Genomic DNA, 23830 nt, shown 5'->3' with positions numbered 1-23830 from the left:
CAAGCGCAAAATAACATACTTGGCGCTCGTTCTACCAAAAAAATTAAATGATATATATAAGTGTTGAGGGCAAGGAGCCAATGCAAAGCAAACTCTCTGCTGACAGAGAAACCTGAACATTATTTTGCATGGATGTGAGTGACTTGGTTTCGCCCATTTTGACCTTGTTTACTGCTCTCCGAGTTTTTTTTGCTGATGCGTATTAACTTGGCGTAGAACAGAAGTGGGGCATGTGATGTGGCATCTGTGATGAAAGTGGCCTGTGCCCCGACTGGGAGAAGTGTAAGTCTCCAGTACTGGCACTGAAAGGGTGCAAAGCTCTGGGGTGGATTTAGCTGTATACTATATTATACTCACCTTTAATGTTTACCGAGCACCACACACCGTGGGTAATAATAAGCAGTGCTCAGATACCTGAGGGTTCGTAGCGCTATATAAATGCCAAATTATTATTATTTATTATTATAAAGCTCGGAGATCTGGAAATCCTCCCAGCATGCACCGGCTAATTTTAAAGCAACATCCCAAAAAATAATGGACAGCTGCAAGCCCTTTCAGATGTGTTAAAATAGTGTTGCAATTTGGCGTCCAGGAAATCAGTGCACAGGTCCCCCACAGAACTGCTGCAATGTGTAGGGAAGCGGCTGGAGAAGGAGATACTAGGGGGCAATGGACCGGTACAGGGTCGATTTGGGCATAAAATTGTCTCTCTGGCCTGGCACCAATAAAAAAGTGCCCCGCTGAATTGCAAATGGCGATTCCTTCCTTTTGGGACAGATTACGCAATAGGAGGTTTTTGATAAAATGTGATGGAAATTGTGCATTTTAAAGAATATTAATTCAGTAGCACTGGTCAAAACTACTAGTCGCTGGTGAAGTAATTTATCAAACTGGTCCACATGGGTCAAAAAAGTGGCCCACTTTGACTAAAAAACGGTCTCACACTAGCATTTTGTGTTTTTGGTTTGGGTTATTGCCCTATAGGCCAGTCGGAGCCTGGTTCTAAGTTCCAGCATGCAGTGTAAATTGTTAATGTGGTTTTCTCAATGCACTCTAAAAACGTGCACTTTAAGTTCCAGAAAGCATCAAAGCTTTTCAGTGTGACTTTCTAACAGGCCATTTGTTTTACATCATATAGTCCCCTCCAACGCCATGGGTCACCAGGTCTTTGCTCAGTCTTCTCTCCCGAGTCCCTTGTCTCAGAATTCATCCATGAGCCTTCCACCTTCCCTCAGTTCTGTCCTCCACCAGTTCCTTGCCAGTCCACCCTCCCTCTTCTCCTGTTCATGTAGTAACTCAGGGGAGCTTTTGTTAAAGGGTCTTGCAAATTATGCACCTTGAAGAAAGTTGTTCAAAAACGCCAGTGTTACTAGTTTGTGTACAAACACCACCACCATTACAAATGGCATGAAGAAGCAGCAAATATTAGACACATTATATATGTCAATGTTGTATGCGTGTTTTTACACTGACTGTGCCAGCCATCACAGTCTAACAGCACAGAGGCTCGGCCTGTGAGAGTGGGGCATTGTGCTCTCTCTCTCAGCGGAATAAATCCAGTCAGACCATGGCCTGAAAATCTCAAATCTAAGGAATAAGTAGATGCCCTATTCTCACACGGGGTGCACAACATCTTGAACAAATATCCAACTAATGGTGCATCATATGCTTACGTTTCTTTGGCCAATCATTATCTTGCAGCTGTAAGAATAATTCATACACAAGAATGAGAAATGTAGGCATTGCTTTATTATTCGTAAGAGTTAAGGGTCTGTGATCAAATACCTCAAGAGGTCTCTTGGCACTATTCATAGAAATGCTATGGAGAAAAATAGAGCTTGGTTGGAGTTAAAGGCATGGTCTAGTAAACATTTTTATTGTCCCTACGGGTCGGCCATGTTTTTTTAAGCCTAAGTGGCTCGATTTTAGAAAACTTTCCTATGGACCTTACCCGAGTTTTCGTCCATTAAACGCACGCAAAAACAGGCACCAGGGAGCTGCCATTTTGTGATAATCCTATCATTTCCCCTATCGCCCTGGCTGACCTGCTTTTGCGGCACTAAATCATATCCCCCGCCCCTGAGCCTGACATTATCAAAACATTCATATTCCCCGCCTCTCTCTGTGACGTTACTGTGCTGCGTAGGCAAACGCGCCCAGTTGTCTTCTACGCGACTCCACACAGAACCCGGAAACCAACACAGACCATCTCATAACACAGCGCGCCACAATTCGGAATATGAAACTGTACTTTAAAATCAAACAGCAACACGGTACATTTGGTAAAGTACATTTATTTGACATTAAATGTTTAGAGAACATTCAGCAATTGCCATATGAACTCCGAAAGCCATTTATTTTCTTTTATCTGTATCCGCAATGGTACACAGGGTGTTGCTTTTTGTTAAAAGAAGCACTTTGGAAGCACGGTGAACCGCAAGGCTGTTCCATCAACTAGGCACTAGTCCATCGTAAAGGTTGATATGTTGCTTCTAGCCACTAGTACAGCGTAAGGGCATGTGGGCCCTTGGCGATCGTCCCATAAAATTGTCAGTGTGCTCCAGTTGTTCACACGAAGCTGCACGTGTCTACTGTAAAAGCCATCTCCTGGTGTCTCAAACTGATGGCAGTAGCAGAAGGGGAGAAAATACCTGTTATGAAAACAAAAAAATTATAATTAGTCTCGCCAGCCGATCTTCATTAATATTACTCATTTTATTTATTACAGCCGATCAGAAACTATTTGCTTGCAAGGATAGTTCAATGGAGTATGTACGGGTCTAAAATCAATGCGAAAAGTAACAAAATAATTCGAGGCCAACACACAATGATAAACGACAGTTAGTCTACATGCGTGAGGAATGATATGATATATGATATGGCATTTGTAACGCGCTTATACTCAAGTGTTTCAAGGCGCGACGAGGCAGGTGGGGAACAAGGGCTGACAGACAACGATCCTACTAGGCCATGTGTCTTTCTGATCGCGCATGGGGAAGGGGGGAGGAGGGGTAAAAGTGCTGTACATGGTTAGTTGAATACAAATTAAATAATAGGGCCAGCTGGTGGCAAGTGCAAGGTAAATGCCAGGAGAAGGGGCTGAAGGATACAGAGACAGTCCCGTAGTGCAGGTAGGCAGTGCAGGGAAAAGTGGCTGGGCCAAGGACCGAGATCGGTGAGACCAGTGGACCTGCATGCCCATGTGCCCACTACGAACACGTTTTCCTTGCTTTTCCTAGCTCTTCATTCATTCATTTATTCATGCATCCATTCATTAAATCTTCATTCCGGTATAAAAGCGTGTAAAGATTACATTATTACATTATATTTGAAATTTCCATTATGTCTCTTCGTAATGCAGTCTGTAAAACGGACCGTGCTCTTGACAACGATTTTTCGTATACTGAACTAAAATGAAACTCGGTCTAGTTTCTGAATTTTCTGCCTTATCGTCTCTTACGTTATTTCGCACCCCCTTCAAATGTAGTTCTTTCGGCATGGTCCCTGTCTCAAGGTCAAAAAACAATAGACCCTTATACTTCCAGTGCGACTTGTGGGCCTCATCTGGGCGCGAGCTGAAAATCAAAGCCGCTGTCCTTTGCATTCTTTATTTGCAACATCACATAGTATAGGCATCTGTGAGAACTTGTAGTTTAGAATCCCTCTATGTAGTGCGCCTTAAAGTGAAAATGCGAACTGGCTTCTCTCCCAAATGCCACGGCCCACTTGGCGCGTTCTAAGTGCCCCAATTTCGTCCCCGTTGTCTGCGAGCTTTGCAGCCCAAATTGAGACATTTAATTTTTGGCGGAAGGTCAGGGAAAGTATAAAGTACCACAGGAGTTGAGTTAAAAGTGAGATTTATTGTTTGTTTGTTTGTGTTATTATTTGCAATACGCAAGCCTCCCCTCCATTAACAGTGCGCAATAGTGTGCAGCATTTACATTTACATGAGATGAGACATGAGAAAAATATATACATACACATATATGAGGTGAATATAGAGAATTCAAAGATGACACCCAGCTTGTTCGCCAACCATGATGGTGAAGGTAGGGGTTAGGGTTACAGGTACACTGTATAATAACATTTATTTACAAAAAGACAATCGTATTGCAATTATTTAAACCAGGATTTGTACTTCACAACCAGCTGTGCTTCGGGTGGGCATGGCACAGTCGCAATGTTCGGTGGCAATGGATCACTGCTCTGCACAGAAACGTCCAAAATTCCATATCTGTGCTTCTCTAACACAGCAACCATAAGGCCTTTCACGAAGTCGAACTGCATTTCATCATAGACTGGTTTGATCACCCATTGCTTACTTCGTTTTGAAAACACCTTAGTGTAGCGAGGCATCCTTATTTTACCCCTTGTCCTAGATTGTTCACGTCCGACATTGCTGTTATGGGCCAAGACCGCTAGTAGAGTGCGATGTTTCATGCCCCGAAAGGTAAAATGCAAGCGCTTTGGCCTGTACTTTAGGCACATATTGTGGAACACCTCCAAATCTCCTGTGTGACAGAATTCTGTCAGTCCTCTCAAATCTCTTGATAGAGTTTTGTCGAAAACAATCTTCTCAATGGCTTTGTGTGTCGGTGAAGATGGAATCAACCACTTCTTCTTCCGTGCCTCCTCTGGGGACAAAGGGCCATGTTCACATTGGTGGAAATGTTGATTTGCTGTCCAGCGATGAACGTTGGTACAGTGGTGCATCAGTGACCGCCATTTTTCAAGTAGTATTTCCACTGACCCTTCACAAGTTTTTGAGCTCCACCAAAGATGGTTGGTGATAGAATGGGACCACTGCAAAATACTTTCAAAACCTTTTTTTTTCCTGCAGCCGAGATTTTCTTACTGATTGATTTAGCAAGATGCCATACGTCAAATTGATGATTAATATGTGGGAACTGCTCTCTCATTGTCTTGGCAATTGAAACGTGTCTGTTCGTGGCTATGAGTCGATGTGCATTCCCCTTGATTGTAGATATTCCACTGATTTTATAAATCCTAGTTTCTCCATGGCCACTGGCGATGTACATTGTGTTACCTGCACGACCACCGAACTCACAATTTTCTTACTATCCATGTCCTGAAAGTGGTAGGTGCAGTACTTGGCAGAAAATCCAGGGCTGTCGCACTGTCCATCGCCGGCTAGCCTGAATCGTTTGCCTTCGAATGTACTTGCTAGAGACAATTGTTCAATTTTCCAAGCATCACTAATGGCCGGAAACAGATAATCACGTTGGTATATGTAGTACAGCGCTTTAGAAATGAAATGGAGTCCCACACACTGAAAGAAAGCCTCTAACTTTCTAAAACTGGAGCCACTAAAAAGTGATGCAGCTGCACACAGTAGATTGCCTGCTGGCAGTTTCCCCAGAATCGGTTGTGCAGACCATGAGAACCTATGATTTAATCTACAGGCGGCATTTATTTTGACGTTACTGCCTTTTATTTGACGAGTCACATTAATCAATGGATTCCCACATACTTTCCCTCTAATGGAATGCACACATTTCAGCATACTTATAATTTCCATCAAACAACTGTCGAATACAATGTATTTGCTCTCTTTCATTAGACTGTCTTCCTGCGTCAACGTTGTTTCGGCCTGTGACGTTGTGGAGATTTCAACACATTGGAAAGTAATATCGCTGATATCAAGTTCTGATGCGTCTATTGATGCTGCGGCTGGTTCATTCTCTGTCATTTCGAGATCTATTACTTCAACATTGATGGGAGAACACAACAATGTCAACAGGTTTTTGGGTGGCAAATCTTTGGCGGGTGTAGATTGTGTGAATTGATATGCAACTACTTCAGAGCTATCTTCAATACATTCAATAACATCTTCTTGTGGTGGTGCGGTCGCACTGTAGCTATGGTCCAATGCAACTTTGCTGTAGTCTCCAAACACAGTTAATTCATGTTCTTGCCATTGGACATGAGCATCTCGAGCCTGAACACGCCTCGCCTCAATTAATAGTTCCTCCATAGTGTACATGGTCTGGCAAGCAACATCTCTCATTCGCTTCACTGTCTGTGTATGTATAGTTCTGACACCCATGGGTAACTGGAGGAGAGATTGGAAAAGGGATGTTCAGTTTAAACACAAGATAAAGTGTAGTCCAATTGACTGGAAAAAAACATAAAATAGTCCCCAGCACAAACATTTTTTTAAAAATAATGAAATGTTTGTAACTAACCTTTTTTTGTTTTTTTTCTTTGCAACTTTTTTGACTCGACCTTCAACATCTGGACGCTGTAGCTCCGATTCGTTTCCGCATGTCCTCCCTTCCTCTTGCGCTGCAAGGACTATATTTTCTCTATCCGCATCGACAGCACGAAATGAGGCTCCATCGTCTCCCTGAAACATAGTACTTTCATTATTATGTATCAAAATACTGTTAGCATAAAACACACGTGAGGACGAACACACGGGTACATCTCAATAGCCAAACATGATTTAAACATTGTGTGCAACAATTAAACGACAAGTATTCGACCAGTGATGATCTATTTCGATGGAGCTGTCAGTATCCATACCTCTGGCTCTGCATGGACTGCCATGAATGGTTGTATTGGAGAGGAGGCATCCGCATCTCCCTGAAACACAGTACTTGCATTAGTATGGTTTTCAATATTGGAAACATAACACACACTTGGGGTCGACGGCACAGGTACATATAAAGAGATAACCACCAATGATGCATTGTCTAAAACAATCAAGGAAAATATAAGTATTCAGATTTCATCTACTTATTTCTCCGATTCCTTTACATCTGCATCATCTAAATTGGATGTTGTGATGGTAGTGAAGCTTCGTCGTCTCCCTGAAACACAGCACTTGCGTTAATAGGGAAGAAAGTATAGCAAATGGAATCACGTTATATGATCACGCATGATGGAGCTGTCAGTATCCATACCTCGTGCTGCTGAAGAATATCTATGGATGTTGCAAATGTAGTGCGCACTTCCGAAAGCTGTTGCGCCAATTCGTATATGCATGGTCCCGCTTCCACTTTCCCTGGAATTACTTGAATGTCAGGCTGTGCATCAAGTGCAGGGGTTGACGCTCCATCAACTGCCTGAAACATAGTATTAGTGAGGATTACAATAGTGAAAACATAACACACACCTGGGGTCGACAGCACAGGTACATATCAACAGCTAACCACGAATGAAACATTGTGTAGAACAATCAAACGACAAGAATTATAGCTCTGATGATGACGCTCGATGGAGCTGTCAGTATCCATACCTCCTGCTGGTGAAGAACATCTAGAAATGTTGTAGATGTGGTGGACGCTTCAGCATCTCCCTGAAAGACAGTACTTGCATTAGTATGGATAACACTAATTATACCTTGAAACAAACACCAGTGGACGATAACCAAGGTGTATATCAATTGGAAAGCACTAACCAAACATTCGGTAAAATAATTACACGATAGAATAAAACTATTACTTCACAGGCATAAAACAAGTCTGTAGCGGATTAGCCTAGTAAGATTACCTGATACGTGCTAGAAGTGGTTGATAACTGCGACCACGTCAAGGATGTAGAATGTTCTTGCTTCAGATTCAAGGGATAGTCAAGAAGTTGTAAAGGTAAATTATTGATTGATAATGAAATGCCAATATTAAAAATCGCCATGTAAGGCGACAGAATACTTGAAAAATGCTCAATACAGCACAGTTCCCTGTTCCCATATATATACATTGCGTTTGTGGGTTATGAAATCGAAAAAGAATATATTGATAAATGTCATTATTCAAAAAACTATACACGCATATCAATCTCGTAATTATTACAAGGGATAGAACACCTACAATATCAATTAATCCATTCGGCTACCTACACACTACCGCAAGGCCTAATGCTAAATCCGGACACTTGACTCACCGGTGGCGGAATGTGGATGAATAGATTGTGAATAGCGTTTTTGAGCAATTTCCGTGTCGTTCGCCGTTTATTCTTCTTTGTTACCCAAGATGTTGTGTACATGTCCAAGGAAAAGTGCCGGCTTCAGATGCGGTATCGATCACCCCTCTTGTCCTGTAAGACTTGTTGGACTCTACTTTCCAGCTCATCCAGTGGATATCCGCAATGTCTGACCCATTCTCTTATTCGATCAACAGTTTTCGGGAATACATGCATTGTAGTGCCTTCAGATTTGGCATGGGTCTTCGAAGGGCAACCACTAATCGAACAGGCAGGCATTGTTGATAAATCTGAAAAGTAAATATCGACATTATTATACAATCTTCAAGAATAAAGATTTGATACAAAAGTAAATGAATCATACAATGATCAATGCAAGGTTTGTTTTGGTCGCAGGAATTATACCAGTTCATTATGTGCGGCTTAGTATTTGCATAAATTGCAGAAATGTATAAATGATGTGACTAAAATCTGAACATGCGACTCGTCCCTTGGATGTTCTGTCTTGCACGAGAAGGAAACATGCTTTCATTATAGACTGGACCCCCAAAGGATGCAATTCGATGACAATAGACACAGATGAAAATAAATAGATCTATTGATAGCATAGCAATGGAAACTCAAGTCAATAGCAATGAGACCAATGAACATAGCACTATTGTGTACTCTACTCGCAAATAGATAGAAATTAAAAAATCTGCGAAATATGACTAGGATTCATGGCCTTACCTTGACCAACAAACAGTTGGATTCAGCAAGCAGAGCAGTATGTTGCAGGAGAATAGGTGGGTGGCCACAGGTAGCACACTGATGGGTTTGCTCTAAGCGGTCACAGAAGTTCACGGATAGTAAGACGACGAGCAGATTAGCGTAGAACTCAGTGGTTGCCAGTTGGCACGTTCAGGAGTTGACTTGCAAAGCACAAAGATGTTCTCATGAGTCATATCAAGTGGTTTATAAAGTATTAGAAACAGGGGTGTGTTTGTGAATGAATGACGTATATATGTCGTGGTTTTCGGGGGGCGGCCTGCTTGAAGGGGAGGCCTGGCTGGAGACACAGGGTCTGAGGAGGCCATGTGAGCGATGGCACCTGGGCGTGGGATACCTTTTGAAGTGTACATGCTGTTTGGCACCTTGGCCTTTCGCGCCCCTGACAGCCCCCCATGCCAGTGCTCATCCCCGGGTGCGAACCACCTTTGATAGAGGGGGTGGGATGGATGGGCCTGGGGCGTGCAGATAAGGCACAGGAAGACTGCTGAATGGAGACACATTTATGTGGATTGCAGGGGGGCGGCCTGCTTCAAGGGGAGGCCTGGCTGGAGACACGGGGTCTGAGGAGGCCATGTGACCGATGGCCCCTTGGCGTGGGATACCTTTTGAAGTGTACATGCAGTTTGGCACCTTGGCCTTACGCACCCGTCACAGCCCCCCATGCCAGCGCTCATCCCCGGGTGCGAACCGCCTTTGATAGAGGGGGTGGGATGGATGGGCCTGGGGCATGCAGATAAGGGACAGGAAGACAGCTGAATGGAGACACACTTATGTGGATTGCAGGGGGGCGGCACTGCTTCAAGGGGAGGCCTGGCTGGAGACACGGGGTCTGAGGAGGCCATGTGTCCGATGGCCCCTTGGCGTGGGATACCTTTTGAAGTGTACATGCAGTTTGGCACCTTGGCCTTTGTGCCCGTGACAGCCCCCCATGTCAGCGCTGATCCCCGGGTGCGAACCGCCTTTGATAGAGGGGGTGTGATGGATGGGCCTGGGGCGTGCAGATAAGGCACAGGAAGACAGCTGAATGGAGACACACTTATGTGGATTGCAGGGGGGCGGCCTGCTTCAAGGGGAGGCCTGGCTGGAGACACAGGGTCTGAGGAGGCCATGTGACCGATGGCCCCTTAGCGTGGGATACCTTTTGAAGTGTACATGCAGTTTGGCACCTTGGCCTTTCGCGCCCGTGACAGCCCCCCATGCCAGCGCTCATCCCCGGGTGCGAACCGCCTTTGATAGAGGGGGTGGGATGGATGGGCCTGGGGCGTGCAGATAAGGCACAGGAAGACTGCTGAATGGAGACACACTTATGTGGATTGCAGGGGGGCGGCCTGCTTCAAGGGGAGGCCTGGCTGGAGACACGGGGTCTGAGGAGGCCATGTGACCGATGGCCCCTTGGCGTGCGATACCTTTTGAAGTGTACATGCAGTTTGGCACCTTGGCCTTTCGCGCCTGTGACAGCCCCCCATGCCAGCGCTCATCCCCGGGTGCGAACCGCCTTTGATAGAGGCGGCAGGATGGATGGGCCTGGGGCATGCAGATAAGGCACAGGAAGACTGCTGAATGGAGACACACTTATGTGGATTGCAGGGGGGCGGCCTGCTTCAAGGGGAGGCCTGGCTGGAGACACGGGGTCTGAGGAGGCCATGTGACTGATGACCCCTTGGCGTGGGATACCTTTTGAAGTGTACATGCAGTTTGGCACCTTGGCCTTTCACGCCCGTGACAGCCCCCCATGCCAGCGCTCCTCCCCGGGTGCGAACTGCCTTTGATAGAGGGGGTGGGATGGATGGGCCTGGGGCGTGCAGATAAGACACAGGAAGACTGCTGAATGGAGACACACTTATGTGGATTGCAGGGGGAAGCCTGCTTCAAGGGGAGGCCTGGCTGGAGACACGGGGTCTGAGGAGGCCATGTGAGCAATGGCCCCTTGGCATGGGATACCTTTTGAAGTGTACATGCAGTTTGGCACCTTGGCCTTTCGCGCCCGTGACAGCCCCCCATGCCAGCGCTCATCCCCGGGTGCGAAACACCTTTGATAGAGGGGGTGGGATGGATGGGCCTGGGGCGTGCAGATAAGGCACAGGAAGACTGCTGAATGGAGACACACTTATGTGGATTGCAGGGGGCAGCTTGCTTCAAGGGGAGGCCTGGCTGGAGACACGGGGTCTGAGGAGGCCATGTGAGCAATGGCCCCTTGGCATGCGATACCTTTTGAAGTGTACATGCAGTTTGGCACCTTGGCCTTTCGCGCCCCTGACAGCCCCCCATGCCAGCGCTCATCCACTGGCGCGAACTGCCTTTGATAGTATATCGTTGCTTATCAATAACAAATGCCACATACCGGAGATTCTTGTGAGCACAGACCCACACTTCAACCGGTGTATTATAGTGGTCAAGGCCCTAAGGCCTGTATAATCCAATGGTAATTGTTAGTATAGATATATGTGTGACTTTTATAGAGACATAACCTACTGAAAGACTTTGAACAAGTGTTATTTAGTGCATGCATTATCGAGAATATGTTATGTTGGCTTAGATAGATAGTGACCACCCTGCTTCACAGCGACCAGACCTTCACCCATTCGGAGCACAGATGTCTGACGTCCATCCTTGAATGGAGACACACTTGATTCATTTAAAAAATCGAAACAACCGTTGTTAAAATATATGTGGTGTTTTATTTTGTATCTTATTTTCATGACACAAAAATACAAGACTGTAAAGATTACACAGGTCAGGTTGCAGCACAGCGAGAGAAAATCCCCTGTACTGACCGCTGTCACTCGGGAACGTTTCTCTAATGGCACGAATGGCACAGGCGGGTATCACTCTTCGAACGCGGTGTCCAAGCCTCCCGTGGAGCCACCATGTAAAGGAACGATAGGCCACCAGCCTGTACCACCTGTGAAAAGGAATGAAACAAACTGTTTTTAAATGACCAAGATAAGTTTAATAAACGTTTGTTGTCAATGACAATTCTTGTAACTAATGGCATTCTGCACGGACAAATGCTATCTAGACAATGCACACTATTGAACGACTTACATGCGTTACAATGATATGTAGATGTAATTTTGGATATAGTAGAAGAACATGAAATAGGAGTGGCATGACAAGCAGAGTATACTTACTCGTTACTCGGATTACGAGGACGAACAGTTGCGCGAAGTTCGTGCATAAGCACCATCATTATTCTCAACACGGCCCGTGTGAGGCAGGCTGCCCTGAAGTCTGGCAGCTCGGTGATGCATTGCGGTCGTGGCTCGCCTTCCGAAATGTAGGCCAGGCATCCCGAGTTTTCTCGGCAGCAGCAGTTCTCCTCCTCGGTTGGCATTAGCTCGCACCGATTGCATGTGCACCAGGTGGAGACGCCGTCCATGCAATTAGGCCCAGGCTCTTCATCTGTTGATTCGTCCTGCCAACTGCCGTCCTAATCCCCATCATTTTTGCGTGCTTCCCTTTCCAGTAGTTCCTCCTCGGTATACTCGGGCTTGTACATGTAGGGCATTATTGTAGCCATTGTGTGGTAAACAAAGTAAAATAATTTACTGAGATGGTACAGGTGTTCACACGGGCTACAAGCGGCGAAGGTAGCTGACCAGAGCACAGAAACGAGTCACAAAATACTCTAAGTAACACAGAGAGAGGAATGGAATCGAAAATCTGCACCATCATTATTCTCAACACGGCCTGTGTGAGGCAGGCTGCCCTGAAGTCTGGCAGCTCGGTGATGCATTGCGTTCGTGGCTCGCCTTCCGAAATGTAGGCCAGGCATCCCGAGTTTTCTCGGCAGCAGCAGTTCTCCTCCTCGGTTGGCATTAGCTCGCACCGATTGCATGTGCACCAGGTGGAGACGCCGTCCATGCGACTAGGCCCAGGCTCTTCATCTGTTGATTCGTCCTGCCAACTGCCGTCCTAATCCCCATCATTTTTGCGTGCTTCCCTTTCCAGTAGTTCCTCCTCGGTATACTCGGGCTCGTACATGTAGGGCATTATTGTAGCCATTGTGTGGTAAACAAAGTAAAATAATTTACTGAGATGGTACAGGTGTTCACACGGGCTACAAGCGGCGAAGGTAGCTGACCAGAGCACAGAAACGAGTCACAAAATACTCTAAGTAACACAGAGAGAGGAATGGAATCGAAAATCTGCTGCTGTGTGTTGTAAAACGGTCTGTTTATACTTATTGAGGAAAGAGGCGTCCTGCCATTTCCATGGCGACACGTCATTAGCTGAAGCGCAGCGAATGTTGACACAAGACGTGCTTTGGCGTTGGGAAATGGGCGGTACGAGTATGCTGATGACAGGCTTAGGGGCGGGGGAATTGATTTAGTGCCGCAGAAGCAGGTCAGCCAGGGAGATGCGGCAATTGATAGGATTATCACAAAATGGCGGCTCCCTGGTGCCTGTTTTCGCGTGCGTTTAATGGACGAAAACTCTGGTAAGGTCCATAGGAAAGTTTTCTAAAATCGAGCCACTTAGGCTTAAAAAAACATGGCCGACCCGTAGGGACAATAAAACATTTTACTAGACCATGCCTTTAATGTGCCTCTGCTGTTGAGGTTTGCATTTAGCCTGCAGATTACAGGCTCTAGTTGTAATATCAGCAAGTGTTGACAATGCCAACAGTTTGGGCTTTAGTAGGCATGTGAAAGGGCACTTGCCAGGTGTTAGGCAGAAACCTGTGCAGCTCCCTTAGGGACCACTCAAAAGGCTTAAGACTACAGGTGTTGGCAGTAAACCCAATTGGTAGCAGTCTGTACCACCCAGATTTACCTGGTAGCTGTGGCTGATTAACAAGGGGGGTCCTGGGAGTCCCTCTGCCAGACATTAGTCCTGGTTGCGAGAGACTTACCCAGAGTCTTTAGCTCACTATCTTTCACAGAGAAGAAATATCCTAAACATATCAGTCTTTGTCCTGCCCTGGGGCAGTCCAGCACCGGAATGCTAGGCAATTCTCCTCTGAACAAGAATACCAACAGCATCCCCAGACACGTGTTTCGGTCTGGTTGAACCTCATCAGTAGGGAGGAGCTGTGTCTCTCTAAGAATAGTGAGCAAGGGGTCCACGTCTGGATTCCCCTAGTAACTTAGGGTGAGACCCAAAGTTACTTGCATATGCAGATTAACAAGGGGGGTCCTGGGAGTCCCTCTGCCAGACATTAGTCCTGGTTGCGAGAGACTTACCCAGAGTCTTTAGCTCACTATCTTTCACAGAGAAGAAATATCCTAAACATATCAGTCTTTGTCCTGCCCTGGGGCAGTCCAGCACCGAAATGCTAGGCAATTCTCCTCTGAACAAGAATACCAACAGCATCCCCAGACACGTGTTTCGGTCTGGTTGAACCTCATCAGTAGGGAGGAGCTGTGTCTCTCTAAGAATAGTGAGCAAGGGGTCCACGTCTGGATTCCCCTAGTAACTTAGGGTGAGACCCAAAGTTACTTGCATATGCAGATTAACAAGGGGGGTCCTGGGAGTCCCTCTGCCAGACATTAGTCCTGGTTGCGAGAGACTTACCCAGAGTCTTTAGCTCACTATCTTTCACAGAGAAGAAATATCCTAAACATATCAGTCTTTGTCCTGCCCTGGGGCAGTCCAGCACCGAAATGCTAGGCAATTCTCCTCTGAACAAGAATACCAACAGCATCCCCAGACACGTGTTTCAGTCTGGTTGAACCTCATCAGTAGGGAGGAGCTGTGTCTCTCTAAGAATAGTGAGCAAGGGGTCCACGTCTGGATTCCCCTAGTAACTTAGGGTGAGACCCAAAGTTACTTGCATATGCAGATTAACAAGGGGGGTCCTGGGAGTCCCTCTGCCAGACATTAGTCCTGGTTGCGAGAGACTTACCCAGCCAGGCCTCTCTCAAGAAGAGTTAGACAGTATATAGAGTATACAAGATAGGTACCAAAATACAGTAGCACAAGCAAACACTGACCAGAGCTTTGGTATCAAAGTATATAATTATTTATTTAAAGACACACTTATAGAAACACTCCAGCACTATTATTGTAAGCAAGTTCAAAACACAGTCATTATTAATATATATACATCCCTTATTCCTTATTAGACAAGTCTTAGTTAACACCACTTATTTTCAGACAGAGGTGAGCGCTTAACTGAAGATGGCACTCCAATAAGTTATCAAAGAAGGGAGGGAAAAGTTAGAAATTAGAAAAGCACACAACACTAATACTTTAGAAGCACCCAGCAATGCAGGAAAGTCAAAGTCTACTTGTGAGCAAAAAGTTCAGAGGCCAGGCTCCCTCTTAGAGAGAGCAGAGCACCAATGCGCCCAAGATCACACAGTTTAAGAGGCTCGAAAAAGTCTTGCAAGGAGTTCAAAAAGGAATTAGTTCAGCTCAGAAAAGTTCAGTTAGCCAGCCTAGTAGTAAGTCGAGGATTTAATAGACACCTCGTACAGACCGTTGCAAGGGAGGCTAGGCGGACACAGTACCTTAAAAATGGAGAGGATCCTCCAGCGGGGGCAGTTGTTCCTGTCAGCGGGTGCAAGTTGCGACATCGTCCAGAGGAAGAGAAGATCTCAACGTGGAGGAAAGCTGAAGGTCGTTGCACTCCCAGGGAAGAAACCAGCCACGGAGTTCTCCGGTTAAAAGGTACTACCCTTTTATTCGCGGTAGTGGTAAATCGTGGTATCCCGGTTGTCGGGGTGCTTGGCACAGGCAAGGCGGCCATGAGATGATCCGGGAAGGCGAAAAGGCAGGCAAACTGGTTATCCCCACCAGTCAAAGGAAGAAGACTCCTCGGAATGAAGATCTTCTCTGTCGTCGGGAAAAGTGGTGAGACGGTTCAGCAGGGCTCTACCGGTGGTGTCGTCATTGCAGGTCGGCTCAGCTTCTCCCTGATTGGATTCTTTAGGTCCTGTGGTGACGTCTGAAGTTCCAGTCCCCAAAGCCCTGCTTTTATGCAGAAAACCCCCATTCATCAGTCCTAGCGGTCACTCAAACATGCTAAGTGGTGAGCCGGGCGGCTCACCACTGGGCCAATCACACAAGAGTGTGACTTGAGTTGCCGAGGCAACTCAGTCCAGGGTGCCTAAACCCCCCTCCCACACATCCTGTAGACCCAGACAGAGTGGCTCTACTTTTGGGGGCTTCTGTGTAGAAGCCCGCCAAAAAGTGGAACAAAGGGCTCGACTTGGGTTGGAGTTACAGAGGCGAACACAAACGCCATTTTAAAACCGAGTTCTGGCAAAAAGACCCAACCGGGGAATAAATATAAAATAAATAACCCGGCGGTATCTTTAACATTGCACCAAAAAGTGTGCATTTAAAATGAATGGGAAAATTCCATAGAAAATATTCCGGTGGAATATTTTGCGTGGTAACCACTGCCATCAGCCAGAAAGTTGACGAGGGGAGACTGCACAGTGCCCCCTCGAAAAACAGATCCAGGGGCAATCTAATTACCCCTACAAGTACTTCCACAATATGATGGTTTGTACTGTTTCTGTTCCCAATTTAAGACTAGTAAAGTCAATGGTGACTTTACATGCCCTGGGAGACAGTAGTCAGTCCCATTGTATGGAGTCTATGTTTGGGGGTCACTATGACACCCCTGTGTTACTGCACTGAGGGTGCTGTGTAACACACTTACCAAAAACCACATGAAACCCTATTGAGTAAAAAGACCCCATAGCCCATAAAACACATTACAAAGTCAAAGGATATCTCAAATCATGTCTAAGAGTGGGAGAAAAAGAGTCTCACTCTTAGCAGGAGAAAAAATAAACCTCAAGAGAGTGGAGGTAGGGTGGTGGGGTAGTGAGAGCGGGGGTACAGAGAGTGGAGTTGGCATGCAGGAAGAGAGAGTGGAGGTAGGGTGAGTAGGGTGAAGGTAGGGTGGGTGGGGGTAGAGAGAGGCAATATTGGGGTAGAGAAAGTGGGAAGTGGGGTTGGTGGGGTTAGAGAGAGTGTGGGGGTATAGAGAGTGGGTGTAGGTTGGTTGGGTGACTGTAAAAAGAGTGGGGGTGAGATAGGGGTTGGGGTAGAAAGATTGGGGGTATGGTAGAGAAAGTGGGGTAGGTTGTGTGGAGTTAGAGAGCGTGGCATTGGGGTGGGTGGGTGGGTGGCAGCAGAGAGAAAGGGGGTGGGTGGTTGGGTGGAGGTAGGGAGCATTGTGGGTAGGGTGGGTGGGGGTAGAGAGAGCACAGGTAGAGTGGGTGTGTTGAGGTAGAGAGAGTGGGGGTAGGCTGGGGACCAGAGGGTAGGTGGTATGCTAGAGAGGGTTGAGGTCAGGTAGGTGGGTGGTTGTAGATTGGGTGGGGGTAAGGTAGGTGGGTGGGTAGAGAGAGTTGAGGGTAGGGTGGGTGGGAGTAGAGAGAGTAGAGTTAGGTTGGGTGGGTAGAGAGGGTGGGGATTGGGTGGATGAGGTTAGAGAGAATGATGATTGGGTGGGTGAGGATAGAGAGGGTGAGGGTAGGGTGGGTGGGTTTGGAGAGAGTGGGGGTAAGAAGGGTGGGAGTTAGAAAGAGTGGGGGTTGGGTGTCTCAGTGGGGTAGTGAGAGTGGGGGTTGAGTGCAGTAGAGAGAGTGGGGGTAGATAGGGTGGGGTTAGTGTGGGTGGGGGCAGAGGGAATGGGCATTGGGTGGTTGAGGATAGAGAGAGTGGGTAATGAGTGGGTGGGTATAGAGAGGGAGGGGAGAGGGAAAGTGGGTGGGGGTAGGATGGGTAGGGTTGGGTGAGTCGGTGGTGTTAAAGAGAGTGTGGGTGGGGTTGCTTTGTTACAGTAATTGGTTGGAGGAAAACATGAAAAACAAAGCAGCTTTGGGAGGACTTGTCAAAAGTAGCCCAAAATAGCCCACAAAAAAAGAGCATGCATAATGGGAGTGGGGTGGATTGGTTGGGGTAGAACGAGTGGGAGTGCAGTGGATGAGTTCAGAGAGAGTGGGGGTGGGAGTAGAGAGACTAGTGGTGGGTTAGTGACTGTAGAAAGGTAGCCTCTGGAGGACAGAAAACAGATATGCTGTCAAAAGTAGGTCAACAATAGCCAAAATGCTGATGGAAAAACAGCACAAAATAGCCCACTATTATTTTATTTTGTTATGTTTGCTTTATAACAAACCTTTCATAATTTCATTTACAGTTTATCCTCTTAAAAACCTCATGTAGTAAATAAAACATTCCTACCTCAGGACAGTGTCACCATAAAAACTGCACACCAAAAAAGAGGACATTTCAGTGTCATTCTGCTAATTCATTGCATATCCAAACAGTTGTATCACTGATCGTTATTCGGTAACCACAAATTTTCAATTGCAATCACAATCTATTGGAATACTAACACATTTTTGATGAATTTTGTTACGCCGAGATTAAATTACAGTTTTCGCCCGCCAACAGCAAGTTCCACCATTCATCTACGCGCAAAGAGCCGTGGTGTACAACCGCCTCACTAAGATATTTCTGGCTCATTGACATCAAACTTTCACCAGATGTTTTAAGGTTTCCAATTTTTCGTTCTTTTTTCAGAATCTGCATATAGAGGTCATTTCAGGGGTCAATCCTCTCACACTAAGTATCTCCATGGTGGGTAAAATGTTTAATCTTAATCACATAAAGACATCTCGATGTTTGAGAGTGGGGAATTTTTCTAGATATCTGGGAAGTTGGAAGAGATCTCTGTTCATGGGCTAAGTTTAAGAGTGCCTTATATGAAGATCGTTTGTCCTGAGTGTCAATACAATCCTGTCTCTTTAAAAAGAGTTTTTACCAAGCATTCATGATCAGGGTTTCTTCGGGTTGGTTGAGGATAGACAGGCACTCATGTTACTCCCCTTTCCAAGTGTTGTCTACCCAGTCCTTCTTTGTTTCTCCCCTGTTTTTTTTAATAAATATCTCAAAAGGAGGAAAGAGCTCTTCATCAATGTATTTGCAATGAAGATCTAAAGTTCTCCATTTGACCATGGACTTTAGAGATTTTAGGTCCTATTCATATATATTGTTTGAGAAACTGGGAGAGCTCTCGCAAGGTGAAGAACTTATTTCAAGAATTGACCCTCGATCAGTTCCCAGAATCCAGACAGGATGTCTGGAGCGGTGTCAGCTACATAAATCAGCAGCTTTTTGTTTATAGAAAACAACAATCGGTGACAATGTAAATTCTCCAAATCTTTTAAGGATTATTGTGGCTTAACTACCTAGACAGCCACATTTTAATCTGATACCATGTGTCCAGATTTTCTCCTTTGAGCTGCAATTAAAGTGGACTAGCTGATGTACAATTGAACCCACTTTTTCTAAAATGTTGTTATCTGGGGACCAGGTGAAGTCAGGTTTCTTTTTTCCCGCGTGTATTAGCGACAAACTTTATTTTTGATTTCTTACCATTTATTCTCAAATTGTTCTTCTTTATGTAAAGATCGAACTGGACTAATCGCCTCTGCAGACCAATTGGCGTCAGGCCCATCATGACTAGGTCATCTGCATATAACATCCACAGAATGACCTTGTCATATATTTTTGGTTGAAAGGCTCAAGCTGAACTCTGAGTTCACACCAGGTCAGACATGTATAGGATAAAAAGAGTTGCTGCCAAAGGGCAACCCTATTTTACACCTCTGCTTGTCTTAATAACTTGTGTTGTTCGTTCTCGTGACATTCTGATTTGAATTATAGTCGATGAGTAAAGAAGAGCCCTTATTGCATCCAAAAGGTCAACAGGATTTTCCTAGTTTCCTAGTTTCCAACAGAGTTTTCTCTGTTGATGCTATCGAAACCCTGTTATATGGCATCACTGGGCAGCTGGAAAATAGAAAGTCTAGAACCCGACTTGCTTCTTACAAAGCTGCTGAATGGAGCAATTATTGTTAAGGAACTTCTCATTGGGTAGTATGGCGGAAGAGTTTGGAATGCTTTGCCAACCACATATTCTCAGGTTCAAACTGTAATACCTTTCTCTTTCTTCTGTAACAATGGTTTCAGTAATTTTGTGGCACAAGATCCACAAACATTCACCAAAACCAACAATGTTAGTTTAATACTGAGCAAAGCAAATATACAAACAATGTTAGTAAATTAAATGTGGCTTTATAATTCAATATTTAAATAACAATTTTGTATTTTTAGGATAGGCAGTTTAATTGTAAATTGGTTTGAATTGAACAGTGTTGGCATGAGCATGCATTATGTTTATCTATATATATAAAAGTCAAACATTGTTTGTTGTGGGTTTGTGGCTTGTGTGTTTGTTTGTTCCTCATACAACTCCACACTGTTCCATCAATTTGCACCAAATTGTGCAGTTACCTGTTAGGAAACTCCGGACAGCACTGGTTACATTGCATGTAGACACCCCAACCTGTTCTCTGGATTTCAGCCCCTGCACACATGAGACAGTTGCCTGTAAGTGGAGAAACATCAAGGTGGTCGTAGAAGGACCGGATAGAGCTCATTGCAAGCTTCTAGATGCGAGAAGCACAACTCTAACCCTTGAAAACTAAATTTCAAAGCCCTAGGGTGCCCAGTTTCTGAGATATTTGCACCGTAATGCACAAAACATCAATGTGCTCATAGAAGGACTGGACAAAACTCATTTTAAGCATCTTGACGACAGGAACAAAACTCAAAGGCATAGGGACCCAGAAAACCATGTTTTAGGACCACAGGATGCACTATTTTAGATATATTTATTTATAACATTTGTTATACGCCCAAACACAGGGGTATCACGGCGTAGGTTACAGTAAGCTTCAGGACTCTGGTTACAGTGGAGTAATAGTTGCAGGTTATACAGAATAATGGGGTTACTTGTACAAATGTGATATGATTGCGCAATTGATTCTGTGGTTACAGTAATGAATCAAGGTTGCGTATAGTACAGATTTCAGAGTAAGCAGTCGCAGGTACAAATTGCAATACAGATATCTCAGCGAAGTTGTGTCACTATAGTGGCAGAGCCTGCCCTAATGGTTTAGTATTTGTTGAAGAACCAGGTTTTTACTGTTTTCTTGAATCTCTTGTGGGAAGGTTCGTTTCTGGTAGTAGGGGGGAGGGAGTTCCATATTTTGGGGGCCACTACTAGAAAGATGGTCCCTCCCGCCCCTGTGGATTTGAAGCGTGGGACAAAGAGTTGGGTGCTGTTGTTGGATCTTAGATTTCTGGTGGCTGTGTTATGGGCAATAGCGTTGTTGAGGTAGATGGGGCTGTTTTACTGATGTATTTGGGGGTAATGCAGGGTGTTTTAAAGATTATTCTGGCTTTGATGGGGAGCCAGTGTGCTTCCCTCCTAGTCTTGGAAATGTGGTCAGATTTTTTTATGCCAAGGGCTGCTCAGAGCACTTTATTTTGCAAAAGTTGGAGTTTGGCCAGGTTGGTATTAGAAGACCGTAGCAATAGTACGTTACAATAGTCTATCTTAGACAGGATAAGTGCACGGGCGAGCGTGATACTGTTTTGCGGGGTCAGGAATTGTCGGCTTAACGCAATTAATTTGGACGTATAAGATATAGCTGGTGATAAAGAGTTAACATGTTTGGTCATTGTTAGATTGGTATTTAGGTTGACGCCCAGTGTTTTGACCTGCTTAAGGATAGGGGTAGGTGTTCCATCAATGGTGATAGAGGAATAGTCAGAGCGTAGATATTTGATTTTGGCGGGTTTCTCATCTGATATCTGCACCAACACACACTGCACCATGCCAGGATGAGGCAACAGGTGGGCAGAGCACACAGAAGGTCCCATTATGCTGAAACACGCCAACTATCACCTCCCCTCCACCTCTCAGTGCAGTCAACTTCAGAGTGTAAAGTACATCAAGCGATTAGCGAACAGGGACCTACAGGACCGTTGATTTTCAACAAGCGAGGAGACTGTTATGTGGTCCACAGAACCCGTTCAGAGTATGGGTGCTTTTTGCTTGTGTAATATAGAAGTGAAAGTGAAACAATGATTTCATGTTTTTGTTTTCACTTTGGTACGTTAAATTGGAGTGTCTTGTACAAAGAAATCTTGTTGGGAGATTGTATTGCTGTTTCTTGAATTAAAACAAAAACTTTCACCCTCATTGTAATTGTGGTATACTAGAAAATTAGGGTCTAAAAGCAGGGCGTAATGTTTTTTAAGCCTTGATTTACCTTTCTGCACCATTTTCAAGCAGTGATAAGAAGAAGGAGGGTCGCAGAGTGGAGATAACATCTCTGCATTCATTCGTCCTTTGTTTTATCGCTGCATTTCATTATATAACTGAATTTCATTTTCATGCAGGTGTAAAATGAATGAATTGCTATGAAATTTGCTTTGCATTAGAAACTGCTATTGAGTAGGCGGCTTCCACAGGAATCCGTTATAAAAGGCTGCCAACAAAGCAAAGAAGAGCAACATTTGCAGGTAATGTCACAAGACAGAGAGGAAAATAAAAGAGTAATATATCTTTCTGTGGAATTCTTAATCCACAGACTGCTTTTGTGGTTTGACCGATGTTGTGACCTGATGTCAGTTCTGATCTATGCAGCCAGGTGGCGGTTCTTCCTTTCATGGCATAGGGCAGTTCTACCAAGGTACTTCCTCTGCTCTGAAATGCCAATCATGGTGTGAGGCAATCAGAGAATGCACTTATAAATGTGAGTCTGTCATTTTCACCATTTTCTTTGCATTAATAAAATGTTTTTTGAGTATCACTTTCTCTTTTATCTTTTGGTTACTCTTTCAACGTCTTCCTTAAAATCAATCTTCAAACTGATATTTTTATATGGATGCAAACGTCTGATAGAGTAAATGATCTCTTATGGATTTTGGATCTAGTGGCTCAAGTAGTGAATATATTACTTGTAGGTTTAAAATAGGGTTTAGGTAATCATAATCCACCAGGATTAAAGAAATTCAGGTCCATGAAATTGACTGTGTGCTTATCAGGGGCATGGTTGAATTTAGCATATTTATTTTGCTTATTGAAGTCGTGAAATTAGCATCTTCATTTTGATATTTCGATACAATGAAAATGCAATTGATATATATTTTACTTACCACGTTCTCAATGGATTATTATATGGATATATGTTTGCCTCCAAAATGTTGCAGGGTGGGCATATTTGGTGCCTCCATGGCCACATAGCAGTGCCTATGATGTGTTCACTGATTTAGCAATTCATGATAATTGTCATTTCTATGTAGAAAAATATACAATTAATTGGGAAATCTCAATCTGTTCAAAATTGCACCAATTACCCTAAGGTTTTCTCTTTTGGAATGCTCATATAAGGAACTCAACGTGGTTTCATAGTCATGATCTAAATCCTCCACTAAGTTGACCAAATGTGAACTGTCTTTGACATTTTAGTATGGGCTGCCAGGGTTACTGCACCACTCTCGCCATCCTGATCCTCATGTCAATTTCAGCACTCTTCTTGGAGGGTCGCAGACCTGTCCACATTCCTGACACTCAAAGCACACATTACACTGACTGCAGTTGCACAGGGAGACCACCACGAGCCGAGATAAGAAACAGGACACTTCAGGAAATGTCTTGTGCATCTGTGAGCTTCTAGCTCTGACTACAGTTGGAGTCCCAGGAAAGCAAGACATGGAAGCATGATAATGCAGATGTTTCATCAGCACCTGCAGGCTCTGGCGAGACATAGACAAGGGAATTCTGGAGAGCTGCAGAGACCCAAACATCATGTGCTCAACAAAGGCCTCATGAACCAGATAGTGATTGCTATCCATAAGCAGGAAAGGAAAGGAGAAAAGAGGATCTCAGCTCTCACAGACTCTTTGAAAACCACGAATGACAGATGGGGAGGGAAAAGGGCATGGCTTAATTCTAGGTAAAGAGGAATAGGGAGAGAAAAACAAAGAGCAAGGGAAACATCATAATGTGAACAGCAGAAACATGTAGTGAAGATGGTGGGATTAGCAAAAAAGGAAAACACTTGACTAACAGGTCAGACATCTATCCACCTATTAAAAAGACGTGGAATTTCAGGGGGGAAAACAGAGATCCGCTTATAAGAGAGGGATTACGTTTTATGCAGTAGAATCACAAAATTGGAGGGTAAGTAAGAGGGTGGGGAAAAAGTAATTGTTGTATGTAGCAGAGAGAAGCAAGCGAAGGGGTAGATTTGGTTTCTGAGTTCCTGCTGTATCTAATAAGAACAAAAGA

This window comes from Ambystoma mexicanum, chromosome 7p (assembly GCF_040938575.1).
Source record: "Ambystoma mexicanum isolate Mex_15411 chromosome 7p, UKY_AmexF1_1, whole genome shotgun sequence".
Taxonomy (NCBI): domain Eukaryota; kingdom Metazoa; phylum Chordata; class Amphibia; order Caudata; family Ambystomatidae; genus Ambystoma; species Ambystoma mexicanum.
The sequence above is the reverse complement of the archived record's forward strand: the minus strand, read 5'-3'. Positions refer to the sequence as shown.